General features: G+C 42.4%; 1 protein-coding gene across 10 annotated transcripts in view; it reads left to right on the top strand.

Moving 5' to 3' along the window:
• Window positions 1-24,392, top strand: part of SULF1 (sulfatase 1) — a 186,878-nt gene that overhangs the window by 13,537 nt on the left and 148,949 nt on the right. For 4 of the 10 annotated variants that reach the window (XM_055318170.1, XM_055318169.1, XM_055318168.1 and 1 more), the window contains exons 1-2: window positions 10,508-10,754; window positions 19,583-19,677. The exons of 1 other annotated variant lie outside the window; for it this stretch is intronic. The gene's annotated coding sequence lies outside the window, so the exon portion shown is untranslated. Of the gene's footprint in view, window positions 1-9,726; window positions 9,818-10,507; window positions 10,755-18,684; window positions 18,783-19,582; window positions 19,678-24,392 lie in introns of those variants that run through there. 5 more of the 10 variants (XM_055318163.1, XM_055318164.1, XM_055318162.1 and 2 more) reach the window with 5 other exon arrangements.

The raw sequence follows: 24,392 nt of genomic DNA, 5'->3' as shown, positions 1-24,392 counted from the left end.
TTGTTGTTGTAAGTATCTAAAGGAAGCCATTATGATTTTCAGGGCAATGAAAGAAATATGTGACCGGAAAAGCAGTGTTTTTACAAATATTTTTAAGTTATTGGTTGTATTTCACTCCACTGGAGAATGTAGATCGCAAATCTGGTTGGAATTATAAAGAAATCAAACTTACCAGAATTACAGCTTCTGATGAAAGGGAGAATTCTGCTGAGAACGTAAGGATAATGTGGCAGAGTGATTACCTGTTTGTCACAGAGCTAAACTTTACGACAGAGAACACTGAAAAGGGATTCTATGAAAATTATTTCTCTGGTTCATGAGAATACTTAGTTCATACCGTCTTCGACTAAGACTGCACGTTGAACACTTCTGTAAAACATGCTTTCCTTTTTCCTATTTGTATTTGTAGCCCTGCCATTGAGCAGCAAATGCTCTTGAGTTTCTGTGACCTTCTCTCAAACATGCTCAAGATCTCCACCAAAAATACCACGCAAAATGGCAAGCGCTCACAGGCAAAACACAGCATAAAGATTCAAGTCCTTGCAGGAGGACTAGAACTCGAAAACCCTGTCGCAAAGTGCGAGAGCATCTTTGTTGTTTCTCTCACTCATCATAGAGGCTTGTAAGGAAGCTCTCATCTTCAGCTTGTTACAGACATACATGACGGACTTTCTCAGTGTGTACCCCCCCCCCCACGATTTGCAAGTCCTCTGAAGTTCTATGTAATTGGATTTTTCCCAATTTAGGAAATACACATCCCTTTGTTTCACATAGCAATTCATACTTCCCCCAGTGCTGTCTCTCAAACATTTATTTGATTTCGACAACCCTGTGGAGCATGGCATACAATGATAGGTGCCCCTTTTAAAGAATTAGAAACAGAGCTGCATTCTTGGGTGATCTACTCTGAGAAATATTTAGAGGTATAAGATGATGATATATGCACCTTACTCTCATCAAGTTCTGGGGGGGTGGGGGAATATATATATATATATATATATATATATATATATATATGAAGGGGAAGAGAGAGTAAGTGAGCAATTGACAAAGGAATTGGGGCCAATTGATAACAACAGATGAACCTGAGTCATTCTTGCCACTTTTCTATAAGTTAACTCAACTCCCCATACCTCAATAGAGGGTTGTTTGTAATTATATTCAAATACAAATGTTTTTAGAGAGCCCCAGTGGAGTTAAGCAAGTCACAGATGCAAATAGAACTGATCTGAGGCACTTGTAAAGAACTAGAATCCAGAGTTTCTATTTCTCCATACTTCCTCCAAACTTATAACTTATTTATTTATAAATTGAAAAGTAATGTCCACTTAAAGTATTTATAAACCACAATCACAACTTCTCCAGTCACCAATAATCAGTACCAGAGCCCAGGAAAACTCATTATTTATCATATTACCCTTTGCAAATTATTTTTACAATCTTCCTTTATTTGACCCTCGTAATTCCTTTCTTTAAAAAAGATTTATTTATCCATGAAAGACACACAGAGAGAGAGAGAGGAAGAGACACAGGCAGAGGGAGAAGCAGGCCCCCTGCAGGGAGTCCTATGTGGGACTGGATCCCAGGATCCCAGGATCATGATCTGAGCCAACGGCAGATGCTCCACCACTGAGCCACCCAGGCATCCCTGACCCTCATAATTCCTTGAATGAAGTAGATTACACAGGCAGAACTGGACCCATTTTACAGAATAAGAAACAGGTTATGAAGGTAACGTATCATTATTATTCATAGCCACTAAATGGCAGAGTCATATTCTACAGATACACAAGTCCCAAAATTCTGGAACCAGTACTCTTTCTGATACATCCTCTTGATGCTGCAGTGCCTTTTTCACACCCCTAATGACCATATCTAAATTTTGGGGGGCTCCTGTTGTATTTAGTAATAGAAAAAAATATCATTCTCTTAAAGAAAAATGACTGAGAAAGATGCCTATGTTTTATTTACTAATACTACCTATACATACAGCTAAGATTTATTAAGCACTTACCTGTTATGTACAGGTAAGTGCTTTCTGTATATTATCTAATTTAATTCTTTTCAATACCTCTATGACCTGGAGTCCCCATCATGCAAACAAGGAAACGGGATCTGAGGGCTTGACTAACATGATTGATATGGTTGACCATAGGGACCAGATCAGCACCCAGACACCTCCAGACTCTCTATTATTAATTAAATCCTCTTTTTTCCAATAAGCTTGGTTGATAGTTTAACCAATATCTTTATCATATGACTGGTAGTTTTTAAAATTCGGTTAGTGACAATTTTTTCCAAGAACCTAGTTTGTATGGAAAGACGTAAGTATGAAAAAGCAGTACCGCATCTTATTTACATCAACAGTGGCTCCTGACATACAGTGAGCATTCAATAAATATTTGCTAAGTGAATGAATGATCTTTGGAGCTCTCTATAAAGCTTTTAAGATGTCATGATCTGGGCAACCCCGGTGGCTCAGCGGTTTAGCACTGCCTACCGCCCAGGGCGCGATCCTGGAGACCCTGGATCAAGTCCCACGTCGGGCTCCCTGCGTGGAGCCTGCTTCTCCCTCTGCCTGTGTCTCTGCCTCTCTCTCTGTGTCTCTCATGGATAAATAAATAAAATCTTAAAAAAAAAAAAAAAGTCATGATATAAATACTTAAACACAAGACCTAAAATTTAAATTGGTTCAATTCACCAAACCTCGGGTTTATAGTAAAGGACACCTTCTCAGAGCCAGAAAGAAGAAATAACAAAAGAAAACAAATTCCACATTTTTAAAAAAGCCTTTCCCTGGAAAGTTGAACTGCTCTGTCGATAAGCTGACAGGTGTGGCTTTTGACTGTCCAAACAACCTCTTAGATTATCATCTCTTGTCTATATGACCAAAAGGGATGCTCAGTCGCACTGTTAGTTGGACTTTATGATTTTTCTCTTTGCTCTAATCAATGGGGAGGGAAAAAAAGTGAACCCATTTGACTTTCTAAGGTGCCCTCACAGGCACCCCCTGAGCAATGATACAGGAAGACCAGTCAGGGAAGAGGGGAGCTCAGGATAAGCAGTAGAATATACAACATAATGTTTCCTCCTCTCTTCTTCCAACCCACACTTACAGCCCTTCCTTTTGTGGTCTCTTCCCACTCCAAAGTTTTCGATAATACTCATCTGTATATATTTTTCCTTAGATAAGAATGGTTAGGTGAGCTGAGAAGACCAGCTTCGCCTTCTTCCTTCCTCTGTTAGTAATATGACCCCTGTCCTGACCCCTCATAGTATCACAGCACACAGACACCTCAGGTGCACCACTTAACCTTACTGCAAGGTAAGGGATGTTCAAGGTAAAAACTGCATTCATGGAAGTCAGTCACATATCAGGACTCATGTTACTCAGCTTGGCACCTGTTTAAAGCATAGAGCAATTCCTTTCAGGAACGGCCCATTATCATTCCCTTTGCTGTCCATCATCCTTGCCTCAGGCTCTGGCTCTTAGCCTCTCATTCTTCTTCCTGATGCACCTGCCAGCTCCAGACAGGGGTACTTGCAGATTCTGCAGAATGAGGCTTTTTCCTGTCTCGGTCCTCCGCCAGCATCCCTCAGAGAGTGTGTGCTCTGCAGTCAGGTGTGCCCAGGTCTCTGTCCCACCCAGCTTCTGCGTTCTCTCCATCTTCTCGGCCCGATCTGTGCTCCTACGCTTTGCCCCAGTTCCTTTCTCAGACATCTATGTCTTTACGTGCAGATTATTTCTTCTCCTGCTCACAGAAACACTGGAGGGGACCGTCTGAACTTGGCACAGACTGAATTTCTTGGTTGATGTTCTCTCTGTTCGTATTTTCTACGTCTCTCTAACCCACTGTTTTCTAGCAAAGGCTTTCTCAGGATTTCTTTTTTTTTTTTTTAAGATTTTATTTATTTATTCATGAGAGACACACAGAGAGAGAGAGACAGAGACAGAGACACAGGCAGAGGGAGAAGCAGGCTCCATGCAGGGAGCCCGACGTGGGACTCGATCCCGGGACTCCAGGATCACGCCCTCGGCTGAAGCCGGTGCTAACCCCCTGAGCCACCCAGGCTGCCAGGATTTCTAACAGAAAGCCCAACACCCTGCGCTTACCTGATCCCTCGAATAACTGTCTGTCCCTCAGGCTGAAGTCACAACAATAACAGTCATATTGTTAATGATTATCAACCATTGCCTTTTTTAAAAGATCCCTATTGTTTTCCTTTATATAATTAAATATTCATATTTAAGCTTAGAAACCTAGGCAACGGTTGATAGGGTCACCCCTTGGCTAATGCTTACTGAAAAACAGGAATATCTTTTTTATTCAACTGGGGCAATTAATACCAAACTCATGCTTAGGACGGGAACTCCCTAAAGGACTCAGAAAAGGGAGAAGAAACCGAAGCATACTGCGTACTTAGCACATGATAGACGCTGCTATTCACATTCAGGCTTTGTTATTCCTGTCTTAGCTGGTCTAGTTCTATAAGTAAACGAACTAGGTGAAAATACTACACACCTGTAGAGCTAGGAATTGGACCCAAGTCCGCCTGTCTCCGAAAATCAACACCGTCTCTCAAAAGAAAGTTCTATATAAATGCTCAACGGTAAAACCCAGTCATTAATCACGTGAAAGCAGTTTACATTTTCCTGCAATTTACACCTTTTTTTTTCCAGACTAATTAAATCTCCAATGCTGGTGAAGTGCTTCTTCCCACAATTTACTAGGTTTTTTTGGTAAAAAGCTAAATGAAGTTTTGCTGTGAAGCTGGCGAGGAAGAGAAGACTGAGCTTCCAATAAAAACTTGTTAACTGGTGTGCAATACTGTGCCTATTAAGAGCGGAACTCCTACAGAATACAGACTGGTCTGTACGTTGCTTGTTAGGGCCGGCCTAAGTGCTCATCTCTTCGCCTGGTCCCTTGGGCTCATGCCCAAGCCAGCCTTGGGAGGGTGGGAAACAACCCCCCCCGCCCCCCAGGAAAACACTATTGGTAATTTGGAATCTAGGGCACCCCAATGCACGTGCTGCTCCATGTTTTCTGTAAGGCATTATCACTGTTCCAAATAAGCAAGACATACACGTGCTTACTTAATGTTTTCCTTTGATTTACATGCCCTTGCTTCTTAAATCATTTCCAGAAATCCTTAGGAAATGTGAAATAAATGTGTTATCTTTTCCTCCAACAGAATGTCAGATCACTTCTTGAAAGATCCTTTCCAAATGCTTTAGTTCAAACCAATTTTAACAAACTTGAATATATACGCCATAATTAGGAAGCCAATTTATTCAGTTAATTTGCATCAGTCTAAATAATTTTTCCTGACAGATGACTTCCGTTCTGAGTACCAAGTACTTTTTAATCCTAGTCAGGTTATTGCTAAGGATAAATGATTTCACATTTCTCATAAAGATGCCAGTCATTAAGAATATTAACGCAAATTCCTTCCCCTTGAATAGAAATGAGCTGTTATGTTAGCAATGTTGCTGCGTCAGCTTTTCTATTGTCAAATACAACAAATGATGAGAAAATCAATTTACTCTTTAGAATTAGTCAAGTGAGGAATCCTTTGAAGTGGGGGTGCAGGGTTTTGCCTGGGTTCTATAATCACATAAAAGCGGGTACTGTATATATGTTGGTAAAATGTTGTGGAATTTAATGAGGACTATTTGCTGCCGTAGACCTTCCAGACAGAATCTATCTCTGAAAAAGAATTCCCCAGTCCTAAAATAGAGGTTTGATGAGCAGCAGATGTGGTTTAAATGAACCCTTGTTCAACTGAACTAAGAATATATTTTGATCTGTAGGAGGCATGGGCCAGAAAAGGGGGTGGAGGGGTGATCCTAGCACAGCCTCAGCGCTGAGCTTCGTTGTGGAGTTTGAATATATTTATTTACCCCATAAAGTTTCTCTTGTGAGGCAGGATGCAAATGAGCTTTTAGTTAATACTCTCTAATAGTCCGAGGATGCCATACATGCTGCTTATGAAACAATTTACAGTTTTACTTTGTAGTGCAAGAATGTGTGGAGGAAAGAAATTCAATCGGTAGCCATAACCTTTAGAGTGATCTATGCCCTGGCAATGATTTCCAAGTTCCACAACTTTGTTTCTCCACCCATAAAGGGAAGATTAGATCGTTGTTCAAGAATGACAAGCATTTAATATTTGGAAATGACTAAATAATGAAGTGCCTGGATTCTATAGAAATGCTAAGGAGAAAAGAAGATTAATTTCAAACCAAAATCTAGTACAAACATGACCTTCCTATTGCAAATCTCATGAATAGGAAAAGAAATTACATCTAAAGCTTTGTTTCTAGGGCTCAGAATTTGGAAATATATTAATATTGGAATGTTTCAGATGGGAAAAAATAGAGACCTGTTTATTATAATCTCTAGTCTGTGGAGATGAGAAAAATTCTTTTTGCTACATTTTACAGAAAGAATGCAGTTAGTAAATATTTAAATGACGGGAACGGAAGGGTCATCTTTTCTTTTGCCGTTAGGCAGGGCTAAACTTAAGTCATCTCAGGAAAGAGAACAATGCTGTTGCTCCCAAAAATCTCCAGGTGAGAATAATAAAAATTAAAACGAGCAGATGGGAAAGCTCTAGGGCCTTGAAATTAATAAAGGTCAGTTCTGGCTGACATAATTTCGGTTAAAATTCATTCCTATTCGCAAACAGCCTGACACTTAGCAAAACTCCAAAGGAAGTGATATTTGGCACTAGTTCTCTGAAAATTCCATTTAGTGTTAGTATTCGTGTCTGGTCATTGTTTTGTTCACCTCCTCTTCACTCCGACGGTGAGGAAAGTCCTGACCTAAGGTTCTAGAATGACCAAACGCAGGACATCCGACACTGTACACATGGGATCAACAGGGCTTGTCAGTGACATATCCTAACCACCCAGGGAGGAAGACACTCCATGCCTTTCGAGCTGCACAGAGGTTGCATTTGGGAAGAGAGTTGAACAAGAAAAGGCTGTGGGGGACAGGCTTTGTAGTAACAAGAGGGTGAGGTGTACCTTGATTTCCAGGGTGGGATACGGTCGGCTCGTTTCAATGACTGTGTGGTCTGGCAGGGAAATGAAACTTATTAGGTTGAGGACCAGGTGGAGCGCAGCTGGTCCAGCTGCAAGAAAGCGAGCCAGGTGGGGAGCCTTTCGCACTCGGGAGGGAAGGGAGTTCGCTTTCCCTTGGCTATATATTTGGCCCCTCTAAGAGTAACATCTCTGCCACACATACTGTGTCTCATGGGAAGAGAGGCGCTTTTGACCGGATTAATGAACATGGCAATGTGAACAGTCTTCCAGCGAGAGTATTCTCAGGCCAAGCCTATAGAAGTAGCTGGCTGACTCCTGCAGAAGTATCCTTTGTGACCCACTTTGATTTGCAGGAAAAGCGGAAGAGAGCCCCAAATCATCCAGACAGATTACATATTTAATTCCTCACTTGATTTTAATTTGCCACAGTGTGAATGTTGAGTAACTTGAGACTTAGAGCCGAAGGGCCGAACATGGTCCAGCTCACTGAAGTGAAGGGGTTTCTGCTCTTCGATTTGACATGAAGAATTCCGTCAGGAAACAGTCAGGTCTCTCTCACTTTCTCCGCTATTTGGTAAGTGAAAAGATAAAGGATGTAGGGAGACCAGTGGCTTCAGGCGGAGCTTGGACATCTGAAGTTAATGCTGGGCCTGTCTGTAAAGTCTTGGGGAAGGCATTTAATCTCTCTGGCCCCCAAGTTCTATACTTTTTCATGAACAAGTTAAACCAGATCAAGAGTTTAAGAGTAGTTTTTTAGTAGCAAAACCGTTGTTTTCAAATAAAACTTAAGGTCACTCTATAAAAGAGAAATGAAGCTTTGTATTTGCAAGCCCAATTGACCTGGCCTCCCTTTCACCTTTCCTCCTTCCCAGTTCCTCCCCAAAGATTCCTGAAGCTATTCCTCCGGGGCCTAGGGTTCCTTAGAACCCAGTTTGAAAACCAGCAGATGAGCTACTAACTCAGGTCCCCACCGGCTTTCAGCAGAATGGAAAAACTGTAGTCAGGGTAGCCAGATAGATGTGGGTTCAAATCCTCGTGTTACCAGTTTCTCCATCTGAAAAGCAAAGATAAAAGTCGCTGTTTTAGGACAATCGCTACGTGAAGAAATGCATGTGAAGCATCTAGCCAGCGCCTGAACCTCGTAGGGCCTCATAAATGGTAGCTATAATAAACATGATGGCTCTGATCTGAGCAGGACAAAGTGAGGAAAGATCCTATACATGAACTACTCAATTGAGTAGTTCCTCTGTAATTCCTGAAGCCAAAACCCCAAGAACTTAAGGCTAACGTTTCTCTTTAGAACCTGCATTGGGTTTTTATTGTTCCAAATTAGTGGAGGCGGGAAAGTTCTTCTAAATGACTGAACATTTTGTGTGTACTGGAGAGCTTGTACGGTGTAGACACACCCTAAGTCTCTTAAATGACGCCACGGTCGATCCAACCACCACAGATGGAATTTAAAGCACGTTGCTCTCACCAAAGAATAACAGCGGAAACGTCATTAAGAACACTTTAGCACGAAGCCACAAGAAATTCAGTACCTGACAGCTCACGGTCTGTGTTTCACCCTGTATCATAAAACAATCCACCCGAGAGCTGTTGTTCATTCGTGGACCTGCTGTGGTGACAGCCTGCGTTCTTTCAGTCATGGAGGAGTTCCCCCATAAAATGCATCCCAGAAGTCTGATTTCTGAAAAATCTCACCTTTGGGGAATTTTCCTGGCATTCTATTAAGTAAGCACCACTTAATAGGTCCTCTAAATGTGCAGTAGCAGAGGCTCAGTAGACTCCAGCCATCCTGTTATCCTCATGAACTTACATCCAAGAGGAAGCTGACTCAAGTCAAGTTTGGAGGTGCCCTTCTCCATTCTATAAAGCTTCCCTGTTCTTTTTAAAATTTATGAAAAGTTCCAAACATGCACCCCCACCAGCGTATGGCCCACCTCCATCATCAGTACTTCACCACCAGGTTGGCAGCACTCACCTGAGCCTGCAGCTTAGACCCAGGCCCCTTTCACTCCAAGACTGACCCCCAGGTAAGATCGCGTCTGCCGGCAGCTAAAGGCAGTACACGCTTGGGGACGCCTGGGGGGCTCAGCCGGTTAGGCCTCTGCCTTCGGATCAGTTTATGATCCCCAGGTCCTGGGATCAAGTCTGGGATCAGCTCCCTGCTCAGTGGGGAGCCTTCTTCTCTCTCTGCCTCTGCTACTCCCCCTGCTTATGCATATCTGCTCGCTCTCTCTCATTCTCTCTCTGACAAATAAATGAATAAAATCTTTAGAAATATATATATATGTTTAAAAAATAAATGAATAAATTCAGGATACACTCATTAAGTGCCTGCTTTATGCGGGCCCCTTCCTTGTCCCACCGGCTGGCTGTGGGGAACCTATGAAGGCACATGGCACGCGTGAGGGATTACAGCAGAGGCACAATCAGCAGAGAGAGAAGAGAGGGGGGAATTTGGGAAGGACTCCGTGGGGAAGTTGGGATTGAACTAACCCGGGGTGCAGACATTCCAGGCTGAGGAGGAGGATGTGAGTAAGGCTGGGAAGTGAGGGAACCAAAGGCCGCCGTTAGCGTGTGATTCATATTCTAATGTGCTGGGGTAGGTGAGGCCGAGGGCGGCCTGGGAAGTCGGTAATGAGCTTGGAGACACCTAGAAGTCTTGCAAACCGGGATGAGAGAGGTCCTCGGGCCGTGGGGAGTTGCTGGGCAGCAGCGCCCCGGGAACGGGGCAGGACCAGCACCGTCTCCAGAAGAGAGGAGGTAGCAAGTTGGGGAGCGGGAGGGGAGCGGGGAGGACTGATGCTCAGTGGCTCAGAGTTGGGGGCTGGGGCTGGGGGTGCGCGGGGACCCCCAGGCTCGGGCTCCCGCTCCCAGGGAGGAAAGCCCGAGGCCCCTAGAGACTGGAACTCGAGGCTTCGAAGAGAGGGTTCAGCCCCCGGCTCAGGGGACCCGCTGCCGCAGCCATCCTGGGGGGAAGCGAGAGCCCGGGACGAGAGAGGAGCGAGCAGGAGAAGCACCTGGGCCGAGGCTCAGAAGCAGCCGTGTTTACCGAGCACTTGGTCCCTCCTAGTACCACCTCTGCCCGGGCGCTGCGTCCCGCGGGCGGCCACCGAGCGGGCGCCCCAGGCCGGGCCGCGCTCTCCCCCGCCCGCCCCCCACCCCCCCACCCCCACCCTCCCCCCGGCCGCCAGCTGCGGCTCGCTGTTTGTTTGCCGAGGTTTGCATACACATATTGAGTTGCCCTTTTTTTTCCCTCCCAGTCAGTCCAGCAGTGTCCCGAAATTCACCCCCAGCGTAACTTCTGCCTCTGCTCCTCCTCTTCTTGGAACTGCCTTTTGTTTGTCTGGCAGCCTTGGTTCCAGGGGCGGGGGGGTGCGATGATAATAGTACGCGCGGGCTTATATAACCCTCTCATCCTGCAAGCCCTTCGCAGACAGTCCCTAATGACTCTTGGGGCCGCTGTCCGGCGGCGCAGAGCGGACCCCCAGCCCAGGCGCGCAGGCCCCGGGGGCGGCGGCGCGGGTCAGAGGCCGGGCCTCCCTGCCTCCCCGCGCCTCGGAGGTCAGGGCGGCGGGGGAACGATGCCCCTCGGCCTCCGGGGGAGGAAGGAAGCCGCGCTGCCACCTTATCTCCGCTCCTGCGCACGCTGCCAGTTCCCAGGGCTGGCTCTCTAGAGGGGACCTTGAAGGCGGCGCCTGTGAGTATGATGCTCTGCTTTTTCTGTAGAAAGGAAGGAAACCAACTTTCCTGACTGCCCTTGCCCGTGGGGTGGTATCTAGTCCCGAGAAGCGTGTCCCCCCCCCCCCCAGCCGGGATTCGTAGGTGATGGAAAGTTGTGTTTCTGGCCAAAGTCCTCCACCCAGTTGAGCCCCTCCTGAAAGCACCGGGAGGGGAAGGAGGTTTGAGTCGATAATTCACTTAACAGAAGAGCACCCGGGCCAGGTGCTGAAATTGGCCCCTTTCACTGAGTCCTGGCGGCTTCTGACTGTTGGGGCACCACCTCCTCACCCCAGGCAGGAATCCTGATAATTCACCTGGCCTGTGGGACAAGCCCAGAAGACGGCAGGACTTAAACCTTCAGTTCTGCAGCTTGCAGTGCTCCCAGTTTCAGACAAACGTAATTGTTGGGAGTTCCTTTCCACACTATGAAACGAATCCCATCTTTCGGTGTCGGCTTGAGACTTGCACGGGCTTGTGTAAACTCTACAAAACACTCTGAGTGTAGTGGACACGCGAATCGTTAGGGAGTTCTTCACTGCAGAGCTGAAGGGTTCAAATATTCAAGGAACATGGGCACTAACTTCTTTATACTGTGTTTTGGTAAAGAATGCTGAATTAACAGAGTATTTTTCTCCGGGCTGATGCTCATTGCTCTGAGAAATGGTCTTTCAAAAAAAGTGAATTTAAAACCCGAGAATAACAGTAAGGAAGGTACAGTTTCTGAACTTGAAGTTCTGTTTTGGGTAGTCGTACAACTTACATTTACAAAACCATGATTATAATTTGGTGCACTGTGGCATATAGAAAATCACTGTCCTTACTCAGGTAAGAAAGCTAAGAAATGGGTGGCCCAGTGGTTTAGCACCTGCCCTCGGCCCAGGGCATGATCCTGGGCTCTCGGGATTGAGTCCCACATCAGGCTCCCTGCATGGAGCCTGCTTCTCCCTCTGCCTGTGTCTCTGTCTGTCTCTCTCTGTGTCTCTCATGAATAAATAAATAAAATCCTTAAAAAAAATTTTAAAAAAGAAAGCTAAGAAATGCAAAATGACAAGACCTCTCACTTTTAGTACCATAAGTACTCTGATGAATCCACTGAGCAGCATTGTCTTTATCTTTAGGCAAGCAGATATAAAAACCACATACAATGAGCATGTATAGATGTGTTTGCGTTTACATGTTTAGACCTACAAATGCATGTGAGAGTTCAGGATACTTAAATACACACTTACACATACATATGGCCTCACATTTGTTGTATCTATCTAGTGCCCAGAATTTTGTGTGATATAATATCCAACATGGGCCACGTGGAAAAATTTCATATCAAATTTCAGAATGCAGTAGAATTATTCAGTAAACATAGGAAACATCCTTTAGAATTATGTCTATTTTAAAGGATCGCTTTAAATGACATTTCCACTTAGAATTCTCTGTGGCTTCCAAGAAATTCTAAGGCGTAATTAAAGCTGAAAATGAGACTGGATTCTAGTTGCTTCTACCCCTAAATTTAAAAGTGATCTGTCAACACTAACTTCTATATGCTAGTTAATTTAATTACAAAGATCAGCCACATAATCTCAACATTAGCTTCAAAGGCATACTCGGTCATAGTAGAAAGAATACAAACCATGATGGGGTCCAGATTTGAGGTTTGCTTTTGCCGTTACCTGGTTATAAGACCAACAGCAGGATCTTTAAGTTTTGTGGCCTTAGGTTTCACGTTTGTAAAATATGACCACTTCTACTGCCCCCAAAGACTGGATTCTTGAAAGCACTGAAAGGAGATCATAGATGTGAACTACTTCATACAGTGTTGGGAAATAGTGGGGTTTCCATCCATTTTAGGACTTTTCCAGTTACTCTATTTTTTCATCTTTGATTCAATCCATTCATTTATTGAGCATCTACTATGTGTTCCATGCTATGCTAAGGACTAGGGATGCAAACTCTGCCCTGGAAGAGTTTATAGTCTGAGGGGACAGTTTGAAACGACAGATAATTTTCCTAACAGTGCACTACCTGCAAAAACAGAAGTGCTTTTTAGATTAAGTGACAGAACTGAAGCCAGAGTGATTATTTCTGCCTAGTATCCATCAAAGGATGACAAAGATGACAGTGATTGCGTGAGTTTTAAAGCATCAGCCAGAGGTGTGAAAGGATCTTGCTGAAGAGGAGGATTAGAGAAAAGAATGTGTGAGAAAGCCTGGGGTTGGTGCTCCAGTGTTGAATCTATGAGGGGCTGGAGATTTAGTCTGGGGCCCAACCATGACTACTCCGGTGCCTCATGCTGAGGGGTTTAGACCTATTACTCTAGGAAAACTCAAACTCCTGCATGGACCTGCTCGTGATCTGAAAAAAGTCTGTTTTATAGGATCATATTGATATAAAAAGCTTGGGCTGAAACGTAAACCAACTGCATCATTAAGACACTGTTTGGTTTAAGAGACGAATGTATTTATTGGTAGCAAACCCATCCCAATGATGGAAGCATGGCACTTAACTCACCAGCACCCGCATTGTCAGGGTGACCCTCTAATCAATGGAATCGAAGGAGGACTTTGCATGGGGAGAAGGAGGCAGAGAGTAGATATGGTTTTTGTTTTAGGAAGGTTTTACATAGAGCATCTAGTATCCAGTACGCAATGGGGGTTGGGCAAAGCCGGAGTGGGGGTGGTAAACTAGGAGACAGGTTCAAAGACTATTGTAGTGTACAGTGAGAAATGCTGAGGTCCTGAGCAGTGCAGGTGGGCGGCAGGGCCAGATACCAGAAAGATTTAGAAGGTAGGACATTCTCGGCTTGGGGGCTGAATGAGAGAATGAAAGGAAAAAGGAAAAGTCTCTATTAACTTGGGGCCCAACTGGGTAGCTACAGTGGAATACCATAAAACAAGAGGAGGCACAACTTTATAACAGAAAATTGAGTTCTTGGCTGGGAGGGATGTTGAGTTGAAGTGTCAGTAAGAAGGTAGACTGCAACATTGAGTAAAAATAAAATCAAAAAAGTGTTTTTAAGAAGTAGAAAATTGCCAGATTTGTGGGAAGGGGATTTTTAAGCTCTCCCTATTATGCTCGATGCCCCCAAGAAATGTCAATATCTGGGCTTACTGGGCTCTGAGCTTTCATCTCGCATCCCTGCTGTTGAGCGGATTGTTTTTCCATTAACTTTTCAACAGGAAGGCCATGTCTAGGGCAGTCTTGCCAATAGCCATGCATACCCTTTAAAAAGACTAATTTGTACTTCCTCTGAGCCTTCAGCAATTAGGAGAGACTAGGAAAAAAGATCTGTGGGCTAGTGGAATACCTATTGAGGAAGAGCACATATTTACAAAGAATATTTAATCATGAAGAAGCAGCCCTTCCTCAGCAGACATTTCCATGAATTAGGGGATGCTCTCAGAGACTAAAGAAAAGGAGGTCATTTCTAAGACTAAGGCAAAGTTGATGATTTCCCATCTGGCCATTACTGAGCCTACAACCATCACCTCCTTCCCTGTGACAGGCAAGTTCTTCCCATGTGCTTGAATGGTACATAATTGGAAAGGAGGGGTGGGTAACATTTGTGAATCTTTAAAAAATGACAACTGGAGGAATTTTAGCATTTAGAGTGAATTGAAAACAATCTGATTAGCAGACAGGAAGCTGTGACTTTTTAAATCTTTGAGGTCTGATTACTTGATAACCTCAGTTTTCTTATACCTTTCACCCTTGCTGCACTCAGCACTTAATCTTCTGTGGCAAAGCCTCGATCGGATTTCCTGCATTTCAGAGTGCCTTCCCCACCTGAACACTTCAGAGCAAATACCAGTTATTATGAAGGGGGCTTAGCCCCAGACTTTATGACTAGTCTCACAAAGTCATATAATATTTCTTTCTGGAAAGTAAACTGAATCAACATATTTAAAAACAGATTTAAGAAGCTGTTTCCACTTGTAAATATAAACTTTATCGCTCATCAGAAAGATAGTATTTGGTTATAAGCTAAATTCCATCTGGCATCTGATAGTTCACTTCAAAATTCCCCAAACTTCAGAAATTATTTTGGGCTTTTGAGATCATGAAATAGGTTTCTATTTTTACCAAAATGTTTCCGCCATAAAAAAAAAAAAGAAAGAAAAAGAAAAAGGAGAAGTTCCAGAAAGGAACTGTTACTGTATCATTTATACAAAATAATCACCATATATATTATATTTTAGAATGAGATGAACTTGCATCATGGGAAAGTTTATTATGGAAAGAAGGAGCGAGATCTATTTGGGGAAATTCCCATTAGCACAATAGAAAGTATGAGGAATATACTGAGCTTCCATATATGGTGCTGGTCATTCCACATGTAGGTTACTCAAGCCATTTAAAGCCTTGGCTTCATGAGCAAGTGCTACACTCTTCACAATCTTTTTGGGTTTGCTGACAGAATGATTTACTCCAGACGGGGTGCTGGTGAGCCACTGTTGCTCTCCTGCGCAGTGTTTGAAGAGTGGCCTAGGGCACAGCTGTGCGGTCCCCCCAGACACCTGAGTGCAGGAGATTGCTGAATGTTGCTTCATTTCTGTGCCGTTCGGAAAGCTGGAAGCTCCCCAACTCTCTCTTGGGTTTGGCTTCCTGTTCACATGTTTTCTGGTCTCATGTCATTGTGCATGAAGTAATAGTCCCACATGCGAGCACCATTCATAATGGCGAGATTTGTGTGGTTCAGTGCAAGTTTTCTAATGAGGACATTTTGGGCCTTCCAACAACTCCTTAGGGAAAGCCGTTTGGAGCTGTTATTACTTTCCAAGGCAGAGCAAGCAAAGACAGAATGCACTCCTGCAACAAGACGAAAAGCCACTCTTAAGGAGAAATTAAAGGACAACTGCCTAAGAAAAAGAAGCATTTACCTTACACGTCCATCTCAGTGTGTATGTGCGTACTGTGCAGGGAAGTGCCTCCAGTTCACCGTTTAAAAACATCAGTGACTGTTTCAGCGTTTCACTATGAATGGTGCTAGTGTTTTCCACCGAGGACTGTTACTTTAATGACATTTCTCTGCAGCAAAATCGGATGAGTTTACGAAGTTTGAGAGCCAGGAAATGCAGCTCAGTTTCTGAACAACTGAAAGCCGAGAGAGTTAAGTTCGATCATCTACTTGCTTTATAGCACAGATTCATGAGTGCTAAGTACAACAGCGCTCATACAAACCAAACTTTTAAAGTACAGCCCTGAAACTATCAAGCTCAATCTTCCCAGTATGCTATCAGCAGGTGAAATTCTGATGCACACCTACATTCATTTGTGGATGTTACTGTCAAATTAATAGGCACATGTGCCAATGTTTTCGAGAATTTTAGAGCAGAAAGGGATTTTTTTTAAAGATTTTATTTATTTATTCATGAGAGAGAGAGAGCGAGGCAGAGACATAGGCAGAGGGAGAAGCAGGCTCCATGCAGGGAGCCTGATGTGGGACTCGATCCGGGGACCATGGGATCACCCCTGAGCCGAAGGCAGATGCTCAACCGCTGAGCCACCCAGGTGTCCCCAGAAAGGGATTTTGAATGTCCTCCAATCTTATCTGTGTACTTTACAGAGAAACTGAGATTCATATTAGTGCTCTCTTTCTTGCTCTCTCACTCTCTCTCTCCCCACATGCGTTTGCGCAAGACACATCTGAGTCTTGTGCTAAGTCATTGCTTACAGAAAAAATTGTAAATTTGGCTTAAGAAAAAGGGAGGGCAAAATGACCCAGAGCCAGGCCAGTGATTCCCTGCTTCATTCAAGTTTGTGTGTCCCAGCTTCAGCTCCGAGTGGACCAACAATCTATCCTTGCTTCAGGAGCCATTCAGGGTCTCAGATTAGATATTTTTCACCAAAACTTGAATAAACTCCAAAGCAAACCCAGGACCAATATGTGACTCAGATCCTGACATGAAGGGATGCTCCATCAAGGTGCATGGTACTAACCCGTGGCCACGTTATTGATTAGAATATGAGATGTAGACGGAGCCTCAAGTATAACCCTCACGCTTAGCGATCCTAAAACCTGATCGTGAAATGAGCCCTTCACTCATATAAGCAGCAGTGACAACAGTGGGGACTGTATAACGAAATGCCACATTGTGGCACAGATTTTTAAGTGTTGGAGTGCTGGTGAAAGAAATGAAAACGAAGGTTGTCAGGAAAATGTCAGAATTTTAGTGGATCCCAGAGAGGCACTTAGAATTTGAATGTATGGAGCCAATAATGGTGGACTTTTCTAGGTAAAGAACAGCGAAATGAAAGTGTAAATAGATTCTCACGGCAGGAGGAGAGGAGAGGAGGAAGAGGGATAGGGGGGAGAACCCTGAGGAAGCTAGGCTGGCGGGTCCTCTCCTATAGCATTTCCCAGCCTGACCAATGGACCACAGAGCCCCCAGTATTGGCTTATATTATTATTCTACTAAAATGTCACTGAAATATGTACCCTAAAAAACGTAGGTATAAATGACTTGAATTATACTTGTATAACTGTACATCCCTAATAATAGCATTATATTTAGATCATTGAAAACCCAAAAGAAATTGCTTATTAAATATGAATAAAACCATAAACCAATAATATTCTCTTTAATATTAATTTTCTTTGCCAGATGATGCTGTTTTGCTGAAATTAAAGAATAAGTTTGTTTAAGCAAGTGTTCATTGATGAAATTGTTTAAAAAAAAAGGCAAACTTTTAAAAAGATTTTATTTATTTGAGAGAGAGAGAGAGAGAGAGCACGAGGGGGGCAGGCAGAGGGAGAGGGAGAAGCAGACTCCCCAGTGAACAGGGAGCCCTACAGGGTCCCCATCTCAGGATCCTGGGATCATGACCAAGGCAGATGCTCTGCCGACTGAGCCACTCAGGTGCCCCCATTTGCCTCTCGTGGGCACATACTTATCAGCCAGGTATTGAGGCTGCCTCTCTTCTTCCTCTAATAGCTTATGCAATTAAATTGTTACATTATTCTCCCACACATTATCATTTTAATGACGACAAATCAGAACCCTCGTTTATAAAATTTATGAAAACTCCGGTTTCGTTCCATTAAAATATCTTTTGATTGCAAGTTGCCACTGCAAAGGCAATTGTATCTTTATCACAGGCTAAAAAAAAAAGGGAAAAAAATTTTTACCTCAAGTAATAATAATTGCCAGTTTAATGTGTGCTTATGTTGGGCCATGAACCCCTTTCAGTTCTTTACATGGATGCTAGCATGTCATCCTCACATGAACCGTATGGGTTAGATACTATCCTCAATCCTCATTTTTCAGAGGATCCTGAGGCATAGAGAAATTAAGTAATTCACTCAAGGTCACATAGCCAGTGAATGCTGTAGCCTGGAATTCAGGCATCTGATTCCAGTAGTTTACTCAGAATGACTACAAAAAGGGTGTTCTTTGGCATTGGGCTATGCCAGCATAACCACAGCCAGATACTTAACAGTTTACACTCCTGTGTAAACTCTTACTTCAGGAGATCACAAGGTGTCATGCATAATTATAAACATAAACATTCACATGTCCTCTAGGAACATGTTTAAAAAGTAGAGATCTTTGTGATGCTTATAATAATTTTCAATAGTATCAGAGACATGGGAACAGAGACTGTAAAAGTTGTCCTGGAGCTCACCAACTCCCAGGATGGGAAGCACAGGAGAACAGTCAAAAGGTCAACTGGGTTGGGTGTGCCAGATTAGGGAGGGTGGTGTAAATGGGTGGAGGAGTTGAGCCTCTGTCAGGAATGGAAAGAGACATGATAAGGGTGGCATGGGAGGAAGGGTCCTGCGGCAATAGGCCAGCACCAGAGAGGCCCTACTGCAGCAACCTCCCTATAAGAATGAAGCTTCCAGAACAGAGCAAAGGACCAGGTACTGCTGACACTTAACCTGAATCACCAGGGCCAGTCGAGATCCAGAAGAGATTCCAGGTCTATTTTATTGAGGGAAATAATCTATATCCATTACCTCTGAGATTCCCCTCTGCATGTATCAACAATTGTTTTTGCCAGTGAAGAGGTAAGAAAGCTCCACATGAAATGTTTTAATATTTATGCTGCAAGAGAAATCCTTTTTAAAGGTAAAGGAAATTGAGGGTTGTTAAATTGTGTATATTGTTTTTCCTATCCTTTTATATTTCTGATAGCTTATATTTTCTTACAAGATATATATATTTTCTACTTCCTCTTCTATACTATATATCATGTAATGTATACATGTTAAAATGTGCTATTGATGGCAGCAAGATTGCATTATCAGGTACTTACTGAGTTAATCTGGGTGTTTCCTTTAATCAAAGTATTTAAGTTGATTTTAGTTACATTTTTCAACTGCCTTAAATGCAGAATAGAAACAAATTTAACCGCTTCTAAATGCTTACTTTGCTACTCATCAAATAACAGCTTGCAGCAGCTTTTAGGAGATTTTGTGAGTCAGGACATTTTCCTTTCAAACAGGTGTCATAACCTGAAATTTGATGTCACTCAACTTTTAAACTTGGAACACTTTGTAAACTTTTAAAAAGAAATTCTTCTTTATTAGTTTTAGGAAATCCAGTCAAAGAATAATATGAAATGAATCTAAGGGAAAGTCTCTCTGAAGAGAGAGACGAATGGAAACTCCTACAAAAGCACTGAATTACCCACCATATTTCAAAGTCTCTCGCAAGTGATTGTAAGAAAAGCAGGGTGGATAAAATTTGAAGCATATTATTCCTAATGATGTTCCCCCTTTGAAGTTGTGAAAGGGCGCCATCAGAAAGATGAGAGCAGCCACTGATAAAATGCAACTGAGGGCACATTTGCTCTCCTCCATTGTAGGTGCTGACGGCCACCCACCACCGTCTGAAGAAGGCGATTTTGGCAGATGACATGCAGGTTCTCCAAGACAGAGTAATTGCAGAAAATCTTCAAAGGTACTCTATCAAACATTTATCTCTTGATTAATTAAACCAAGGCGCTAATTAAACCTGCACACCCCGTGTCACTTGAAAAGGGGCTGTTCCATGGATGGGGAATAATTGTAAGAAACTGAAAAGTCCTGCACCTTCCTGTAGCATTTTCATCCTCCCTGGCTGAGAGAGCTAAAAGGAGCCTTCAATGTGATCGAGCCATTTCATGAAATTAGTCTTCAGGGATGGCAAAAGAACCATCTGAATTAAGAGTATCCAAAGAATTAGGGGCACCCAGCTAGCTCAGTCAGTAGAGCCTGTGACTCTTGATCTTGGGGTTGTGGGTTTGAGCCCCAGATTGGGTGTAAAGATTACTGAAGAAAGAAGGAAAGAAAGAATCATAGAACTTTATTAACATGTCATGAGCTGTTAGGGAGCTCAGGGGAATTAGAGGCAGCGAATGGCAGGCCTGCTACACCCAGCCATCCAGTCTCAGGTGAAAACTTCAGGTATCAACTGTCTTGTTCATAGATCTGCCTTGACACTTTCTTGCCTTGGCCAAGTAAATATTAGTGCCAGAGTGTTGTGGGGCCAGGAAGAGTTACAGAGACACACCTAAGCAATACAACCTTGGTTGCCAAAATATTCTTAGGGGTGTTGATTCATGTGATTTTACAGTCCCATGTGTCTGTCTTTCTCAAATATCAACACTGAAATGTGTTCCCTTCTACCCCAACCAAACTAATGCAATGGAAACTGTTGAGTTCCTACTGCTTTCATATTGCAGCTTTTCAAAATCATTACCCTTCCTTCACTTGTTTTTCATCCAATATCCTGTGTTGGTCCAGGTTGTCTTGGATAAAGTCCTCTAATCACCAAAAAGTTTGTGGGAAAAAAAAGTTTGTGAACCTCATACAAACAATGAAATCTTCAACAGGCCTGGCCTGAATTGAGGATTGATTTATCCAGCTTCTCTTTCTAATACTTACAGAAGTAAGCATTGTGTCCACACTACAAATGGCAAGTTTAGCAGGGAAGTATCTGGAAGTGTATAGAAGTCTGGGGTTAGTTCCTTAACAAAAAATCATGAATATTGCTTTTTTTTTTTTTTTTCTGTAATTCTCAGTGTTTTGTGCACAGATGAGCTAGGGTATCACCAGAAATTTATTGGAAGCTGGTTATCCACAAGCTAAATAAAAAATAAGAGGAAACAAGTTGAAATTTAGGTCTCCTTCCTTCAAAATTTCAACCAGGAGAGGAAATATTGCAAAACAGAAACTAAAAAAAGATATCTGGTTAGGAATTAATTCAATAAACAGTAGAACTGTGACTATTTAAGAGTTCTTCATCTTCTTGAGTCAGTTCTCCATTTAAGGGGTAATTTAATCACTTTAAGCATTATATCCTTTTTATTTTTCAGCATATTCTTATTATGAGAAAACAGAAGTACATTTAATATTGGATCAAGTTAGAAGCACTTGGTCACATTTGACACACAAGACACTTCTTAAAATTCTGTAGGTCTCCTATGAGAGAAGTTTCCAGTCTTTTTCTGTCTTTGAACTGGAAAATTCCGATTCAAAGCCTGACCAATTGCTAGCTTCAAAATCTCTGCCCTTCCTCATCCATCACTTGAGCTGGATTCGATAGGCAGCTGAGTCACTTTTCACCACCACATCTGTACTCACAGATCCACAGTCTTCCCATCTGGTAAATTTTGTAGCAAGAAATGAGTCCTTTCTGTGTTTGCTCAGACAGGTTTATAAAATAAGGACCACTTTAATGAGCCTTAGAGCTTCAAAATGCTGCCCTGTGCACTTTTGATCGCCTCTCTGCTCCTGTCGTCCGAATATAAAGTTCTCTCATTTAATATTTTTCCAGCTTTAAGAACTGCTTACCTGCAGTTCATGGAGTTGGCATCACCTCCAAAATAACACAAGAGACAGAACCAGGAGATGTTATAAGCAAAACTCAGAAGCTGCCTAAGCATCTCCTGATTGTCGAATTGCCAGAAGACTCTCTCTTGGTCCAAGGAGAGATGGATTGTATTCACATACAATAAGACAACAAAAGGATAATTAAATTTCACAGCTTGGGGGAGATTTTGAGGGTTCTTGTCAAAAATGTTCACACCTGTGGAACAGACTGTTATTTTTTGTGAAGCCTGGTTTTCAGCTTGAAATACACCTGCCAAAATCTGAATGGCCGCTATTGTACCTTCTGGACTCAAAAAATGCTCTGTCAGACAAGGTTTGGGGCACACAGATGGGATAGCTTAGAACAGCGACTGTGTTGTTTGTAAGGAAATTAAGACCTTTCCTAGTCCTGTTGATGCCTATTTAGGATGGAAAATTTTATCATAAGTATGCCTTAGCTGTGCCTCCCTGGCAATTTATTATTTTTTATATTACCTTAATAATTCGTTTTACTTAATGCCTTAATTTAAATTTAAGAGCTTTTGTTAATTGTCCATATTGCCCATGGACTGTAATAGTAAACTACATCTTTTCAATGAATCAATTTTAGGTTTAGGCCCTTAAAACAGCTAAAATTATCCTTGTATCCACTGAGCATTTAAAGGTTGCTACAGAATATCCAGAGCTGAATTTGGAGATGCTAAGAAGCCCATTCTTCTTTGTGAACATTCTCATCCTTAACATTTCTCATTGCATATCCTAATGTCAATTAAAAGAACACATTTGTTGTAAAACAATATAATAACGATCCAATATGAATTTTTTTTGAGGTAAAGCACACACACACTTAACCCCAGCCCATAAAGTTTTTTGTATATGAATTTGTGCAATGAGGACTCATAGAAAATTGCCACTATTTGACTATTTTTTTGACCCATAAAAGCAGCAATTTCATATGGTACTGCCTAATATTTTATGTAATTGAAAACTTAGAGAATATACGTTTTATTCTGACTCTTTTTCACTATTGTATCAAAGTAATCTACAGTTTCTGCAGTGTCTTCATAGCTCATAGTTTGAATTTGTGCATCATTCTCTATTACACGGATGTGAGGTATATTAAATGGATTTTAATTTTTCCCTGTAAGAGATAACACTCAAAAAAACCTAACCTACGTCTTCCTTCACACCGTTTTATTTAGTTGCCTTTGAATGCCAGTTTTGAAACTAATGTCTTCTCTGGCGTCGTCCTTTCATCCCTCCAAAACTAAATACTTTCATGTGTGAGTCATCAATACAAATCTAAGTGATAAAGTGAGCGCTAGTATGCGTGAGCTACCAACATGCACACATGCATACACACAGTTAAATGGATCTGTTTAGACAGTACATCCTCAAAGCCAATGAATCTGTGTTGAAAGAAAACACCAAACCTCAATAGGATGAGAAACCTTGCACCCATCAGCCTGTGCCACCTTTAGCTGGCTTTTCTCCATTTTCATCTGACGGAGACCTGTCCTAGCAGATGGTCTTCTCAGTATGCTTTGGCTGCCAAGAGAATAGAGCTTTGTCTAATATGGCAAGGAAACAAACTCTGAGGATATTAACCCACCAGAGGAAAACCCTTTGCTCTTGCCATAATGGTACATTCAGGCAGGAAGTTAAGAGGAAAATAGCTACTCCCCTGGGGATGAGGAGTGCGGAGCAGGGAGGGAGGGGAGCAGTTTAATTATGATGAGGGTGGGGGTGGGGATATGGGGACAGTCACAAGTGGAGATCAAGAAAAAAGAATGGGATGATGTCATTCTTTACTGGGACAGTCACTGAAATGAAATCAGGTCACACACAATGGTCTTGTTCTGTGCCTGCAACCATAAGGGTTACAAGAGATTACTTTGTGGCAATGCTTGTTAGGAAGAGTCTAAGGGCCCTGATCACGTTAAGATATCCCCCCAAGACGTCTTTAAGATGGAGAAGAAGGGCAGGATCCTTCCATCTAGTGCCAAAATGACCCACACTAGGTGCACAACATTGTGTTAAGGTCTCATAAGCCACAGTTTAGGAGAGAAAAAGTCTGGATTCTTACGACAGTGAATTTTAAGAAGCAGAATGCAACTCCACAACTTGGTTCCAGGCCAGATGTTTTAAATGGATGCCCTTTCTCATAGGATAATTTTGAATGACATTTTAAAGTTAAGACGGAATATATTTCTCAGTATAAAGTTGCATTTTCTGAGAAGAAATACTGCCTTGTACTGTGTTAGGGCATTTTTAGGACTAATTAACTCTGCTTACATCGGAAGCATTTGATTTGTGTCCATGCTGAATCCCTAGTGCCACTGGTGGCAGATGTACTCAAATTTAGGTTCCTTCTCTTGATGGTGTCCTAATTTAACCTCATTCATCTGCTTAGATTTCACAAGAGGGCATCACAATTACAAATGAAGGTCCAAAGTTCTAAAAAGTCATCCCTGGTATAATTAGGTGATAGAGTCAAATCCTGTTATTAAGATTCTGTTGTGATTGCATGATAGGGCTTAAGACAAATAAGTCATTGACTGAGGCTTTTTCTTACACGTTTTTGTTGCATGAGTATTGACAATAAAGGAACTGGAACACTGGGGCTGCTTCCATTTCCAGCTGCAGGTTACAGAATTTACAAAAGTTAATATTAAATTTTGGTAAACCACTTGTCTTCAGGTGCATGTGTATATTCAGGAACAAGGTCCTTCTCTCTTTTGTAGACCTTTACAAAAATGTAATTGCAAAATTAGATTATAGTGAGAATTCATATTTGTTTTATAATTTTGCCTTCAAATTACT

This window comes from Nyctereutes procyonoides, unplaced genomic scaffold (assembly GCF_905146905.1).
Source record: "Nyctereutes procyonoides isolate TBG_1078 unplaced genomic scaffold, NYPRO_anot_genome, whole genome shotgun sequence".
In the NCBI taxonomy this organism is placed as follows: Eukaryota; Metazoa; Chordata; class Mammalia; order Carnivora; family Canidae; genus Nyctereutes; species Nyctereutes procyonoides.
This window is presented reverse-complemented; position numbering and strand designations above follow the sequence as displayed.